Here is a 6,046-nt window from a genome sequence, read left to right as displayed (position 1 = left end):
TAACTGTAGCCTTCCTTTCACCCAAGCCCCAAACCTTGCAGTCATCCCTGACACCTCTCTTCTCTCACCCCACATCCAATCCATCAGCAAGCCCCACGTACAAAAACATGGCCACTCGCCACCACCAACCCTGCTAACACGCTGCTCTGAGCCACTCTTAATCTCTCAGTTAAATACTGCAGTAGACTTCTGACTGACCTCCCTATGATCACCTTGACCTTGCTGCTGTCTCCCTACACAGCAGCCAGAGTGAGCCTGGCTCAGAACTTTCCATTGACTTCCCACCTCACTCCAATAAAAAGACAAGATCTTCACAAACATCAAGCTCTGACATGAAGTGCTGCCAACCACACCTTCACTTCACCAGTGCCTCCATGTCCACACATCCTACCGTAACTGAAAATGGGGTCTGGCTACTCTCCCCTCAAAAGCCAATAAAGAGGCAAGGTTGGTCTGCTTTATTTTGGATGCCGGCAACCGGGCAGAGGGCGGACTCCTGTCCAAAGGCTGACTTCCCCCCACTGACAATCAGGGGGTAAGAGCTTTTATAGGTGAAGGGAGGGGGCTACATGCAGAAACAGCACAGTCAGCTCTGACAGTCATTTTGAAATTGGTCATCAGGGGTCTGACCAGCGTCATCTTGTTTTAAGTACAGTTAATCTTCAGTTCCAGGGTTGGTTTGTTTCCATTTCTTGAAGGCAGTTCTCGGAATTGTGGCAGCTGATGTCATGGACACAGTCTGGTCATCATGTAGTTAACTTCTCCACCTGATGAGGGTTTCAATATTTGTAAGATAGCTCAAAGGATAGGGCTCAGAATATTATGTATAGCCCTGAGGAGGAACTAAAAGTCCTTGAATTTGCTTAATGACTAAACTATTATTATTTGGTCTCCTTCGGCTGTTTTCCTTTGTTTCCGTATTTTCTCACTTCTCTGATTAAACTTATTCTTTGGCTAACGTTTTTTCCACAGACAAAAGGCAGGCAGAGGACATGGGGAGCAAGGACCGTAGCGTCCTGCTCTGTTTCACTACCATTCCCCCCAGTCCAGTCTGCTCCAGCCACACTGGTCTTCCCTCTCCAGCTAGAATGCAACAGGCTCACTCTCACTGAAGAGCCTTTGCACTGGCTGCTCTGCCCAGAAACCAGACATCCATTTTGTTCACTCCTTCACCTTTTTTAGGACTTTATTTAAGTATCACTTTCTCACCCCACTCTGTTTAAAATTGCAACCCTCTCCCCTCACCCATCTACTCCTACAGAACCCTTATTCCCTTTCCCAACTTTATTTTTCTTCATAGCATTTACCACCATCTATCATGTGCTATCTTGGTCTTGTTATTCTGTCTATGTCTCTTGCCCCTCCCCACTAGAATGCTCCCCATGAGAAATGAGATTTTTATTTATTTTACTCACCATTATATTCCCAGTTCCTAGAACAGACCCTAGCACATCGTAGGCACTCTATCAATATTTGTTGAATAAATGAATGAATGAAGAAATACAACATAAGTGATAAAATATTCAAATGATGGTATAAAATACGAAAATATTTGGAAATCCATTTCCTAGATCTAGTCACCTTTGTCATGATTCTGATACAGAAGAGACACCTATACTTCTAAGTTTTAAGTCTGAAACCAGTTTGTAAAGGTTCTCAAAAAATCTCTGGCTGTCTTACCAGGGCAAAGGAAAAAACTTTGGACAGATGTTGCACCCAGCACTTTAGAAGGAAGAAATCACTTTCTCATATTAAAAATGTACTCTCTAGAAATGAATGCATATTTTAAAATATTTGATTCCTTTTCATTGGTGAGGATTTCAAGGAGCCGTGCTAATAGTAGCTGTTATTGCACATCCAAAAATCTTTTATAGTTAATTAATTATATGTGAATACCCAATTTGTCCCAAAACACAATTGAAGACATCATTTCAAAATACTTTTATGTATGTTTATCAGGACAACTAAAATTATTTTTCTAAAGAATAATTGCCTGTGAAAACTCCTTCTGAGACAAACCGTTGCTAAAAAAAGATGATACTTTCCAAAACGCAGACATGTAATGCACAAACATACACACACAGATGCACACATTGGCTGTTATAATAATAGTGGGGACAGTAGCTTTGATGATGGGTTTTTCTTTGTTCACACCCTTCCTCAACTCTACTGATTAAGCCCTAAACATTATAAAGGCTCTGAGTTTCACATAACACTGTTTTTTGTTCTTCACAATTCTGTTGCCTTCCTTTAAATGTGCCCAAGATTGCCTCTTTCACACTTGAAGTGCGGTACTCAGACCAAGCACAGTATCCCAGGTGTTTTTGACCAGTCAAGCAGAGTGAAACAAGCTACCACATCCATGTTCCTTGTTCTGAAGATTCTATTTTTATTAATACTGATTAAGATTATAAAGCTTCTGGTGCAGCTGAATGTCAATGTAGACTTGTTCATTCATTGATTCAGTGGACAGATATTTTTTGAGGCCTTACTATGTGTCAAGCACTGAACAATTCTAGGAAATATAAGAATGTATATTGGGGTAGGTAGAATAATTCCCCCCTCAAAGTTGTCCACATCCTAAACCCTGAAACCTGTAACTATGTCACCTTGTATGGCCAAAGGGACTTTGCAAGTGTTAGTAGTTAAGGATCTTGAGATGGGGAGAGTATCCTGAAATATCCAGGAGGGTCCAATGTAATCACAAGTGTCCTTAACAGAGGAAGGGCATAAGGGTCAGAGTAAGAGAAGGGAGAAGTGGAGAAGGACAGGAAAAGAGAGATATTTGAGGAGGACACATTGCTGGCCTTGAAGAAGGAGGAAAGCATCAGACAGGGAGGCAGGAGGTGAGTAATTTTTTTATAAGCCATTCAATGAAATGGGGATAATAATGGCATATATCTTAAAGTGTTGTGAAGATTAAATGATTCGTTTAAGTGCTTGGTACATAATAAAATAATCAAGAAATTTTAGCTGTTATTGTTAAGTTTGAATTTAGAATATTCAAGATTTGATTTCGAATATGGTATGCAAGATAAATTGATATTCAGGGTTATAACAAATTTACAGAAAGGTACATAAACATATAGAGACAGATTAACAAAGAGTTATACAGTGAATATCTATATAACCACAACCCAGGTCCCTGTTCTCATAGAGCTTACAGTTTAGAGGGAGAGAGAAACATTAATCAAATAATCATACAAACAAGTAGAAAATCGAGTCTGGGACAAATGCCTTGAAGGAGATACAAAGTGAATGTCATAATAGCAGGATTTGTCCTAGTCAGGAAGAACAAAGAAGAATTTCCTGAGGAAAAGATACTTGAGTCGACAGCTAAAAAAATAAAGCAGAACTTAACCAGATCGAATGGGAAAGGGAAGAGCATGCCAAATAGAAAACAGCAGTTGTGAAGTGATGGAGGCTCCGAGGAGCACCCATTATGAAGAGGCCTTTGAAAGATAAAGAGTGAGAGAAAGTTGGGTTGAGTCAAGATTTGAAAGACTTTAAATGCCAAGCAGAGTCATTCCTTCCTAGACCATGTGAGCTCCTTGAGGTTGGGTCTCAGTCGATTCTGTATCAAACCTAGAATAATATCTGATATATAATACATGCTCAAAAGACTTGCTAAACTGACTTGAGTGCAGAATTTATTTTGTAGCTAATAGAAGCCACTGAAGATTTTTTTGGTCAGGTAAATTATAATCTTGCCTGGTTAGTGCTAGTAAGAAAAGTATGTAGCAGGTGCTACTTTAGCACGTGGCTGATGTCCTGGAGGACTGAATTTGGTCTGTGCATTCTGAAGTCTTTCCCAGGTGAAAGGTTAACAGAATTACACTCTGAAGGTGGAATAAGAGTGAAACCTGTTTGCTAAACTGATCCAATGACAAGAATGAATGTGAGGGCACTTGTTAAAAACATAGCTTCCCAGGATCCATCCCAGACCCTCTAAATCAGACCCAGGGAAGATGTAAGTAGCTGTATTTATTAACAAGCACTTTACCTGATTGTTATTCTCAAGAAAGTTTGGAAAACTCTGGTATAGAAAACATTCAAAGGAAAAGGAAAGGCATGTGCCAAAGTATGAACATCTGAAAAAGCCAGAGGTATTTTATGGAAATGATTGGGAAGTAGGGAGATAAGGGGAAGCAGTTATTGCTGAGGCTGGAAACTGTGAAGAGCTTTACCAGTTAAGTTTGTCCCAACTAAGCTAAAAAATCTTGTGAATAATGGAGACCCAATGGAAGATCTTAGGGCAAGGAAGTTAGTTTTTTGGGAGGAAATTACTCAAGAAATTGAAGAGTACAGGTTTGAGAGACATTTCTGAGACATAATTGAGAGCGTTTAATGGCTACTTCCATGAGAGAAGTAAGAAAGGAGAGGTGGAAAATGAATCCAAGATTTCTAATGTGGCAGACTTCCCTTGTTAGAGAGGGGATGGTATGGTAAGAAAGCATTCCAGTTTAGAATTAGAAATATGGAACTAGAAACCTCCAGTTTGGGAGCAAGTTCTCAGGGCAGAGAATATGGTTATGGGATCATTGGAACCATGGGAATTTCATTTGAATGAGGATGCAAATTGATAAATGGACCAAGCACAAAATTACAGGGAAACAGGCATGTTTAAGTAGCACCTAGAGGAGAAATCAGCAAAGGAGACTAAACAGAGATGGAAGAGTTAGCAACTGTGATCTTGGCTATCTGAATCATTTAATGCTTCCTATACTCCCAAGCTAGTGAACTGAAAAAACATTTCCATTAAGATTGGACTCATAAATAAATATTTGCCACCTATCTAGAACATTTTAACAGTAAAATTCTAGAAAACCTGCCATTGGTTGATCCAATCATCTAAAAGAAACATACAAAATCTAGATAAGCCACTGATTCTTAAATTCAAGAACACCAGAAGTCTTTGATACTTGGATTTTAGTCCTGGCTCTTCCACTAATTTGGGCAAATTATTTAACTTCTATGAACCTGTCTTCTCATCTTCAAAAAAAAAAAAAAAAAAAGGCTGGGATAGCTGGATTTCTTCTGTTACTTCCAGTTCTAAAATCTAAATTTTCTCCAGAGACCCAAGCAAAGTCTGAGATGAAAATTTTAAATAGATTTATTCAAGAGCAAATCTTGAAGTAAGGATACCTATTTCCCAACCCCACCCTTCCCTCTTCCTCAATGAATATTGATTGGGAAATATTTAAATTTATATAGGAGGCACTGGATATTTTTACAATTCCTCTCAGTACAGCTTTGATTGTCACTCATCCACTCTGAGTCGTGTCTAGTGTCACCTAAGTGGAATGGCATCCATTTGCACCCCACCTAGAAGAGTCTCTCCTTTCTCAGTATCTTTGGAGTGGCTTGTCAAGCACATGAAGCTCCCTACCTCCCTACATCCCAATGGAATCACCACAAGCTTTCTTCAGGACGTGTGTTAAATCAGTCTGTGCTCTCAACTGAGGGACCCTATGCGGCTCAGTGCACACTCAGGACTTCAAGAGCTAGAGACTTTTTTTTCCTACTGGATTGTAGAAAGTAAGGGCAGGGCAGAAAAAGAAACGTCTACTTTTTAAAAACCCTGACTCCTTTGCAAGGAGCATTTATATAATCAAGTAACACTGGTGTAGGACGAGTGAGGAATTGAACCAGGGTCGGTCTATTTCACTTGATTCCTGCAAATACTTGTGCCAAACTGTGCTTCCTAGAGTTATGGAGTTATGTTAATTCAAAAAAAAAAAAAAAAAACAAACCCTTGCGAGGCCGTCCGGGACTCCGATTGCAGCACGGAGGAGGGAACGCACGCACGCAATCTTCCATAAAGGCAGTTGGATATTTTCCTAAGGACTGGGCGACAGGACTTCCGCCCGAGGGAAAACCGAACAGAGAAACCACCTTTTCCTCCTGCCGCCTCACTAGGCGACCCAGATAGCAAACATTCAGAACTCAGGGCACTAGGATCAGCCCGATGGCATTCAGTACGAGCCCCGCCCCCACCTGCGGACTCCGCCCCTGGGCCCACCCCATTCCCAGCAGGCACCGCGCG

The sequence above is a fragment of the Delphinus delphis genome, chromosome 17, assembly GCF_949987515.2.
Source record: "Delphinus delphis chromosome 17, mDelDel1.2, whole genome shotgun sequence".
In the NCBI taxonomy this organism is placed as follows: Eukaryota; Metazoa; Chordata; class Mammalia; order Artiodactyla; family Delphinidae; genus Delphinus; species Delphinus delphis.
Note: the sequence above shows the minus strand (reverse complement) of the source record.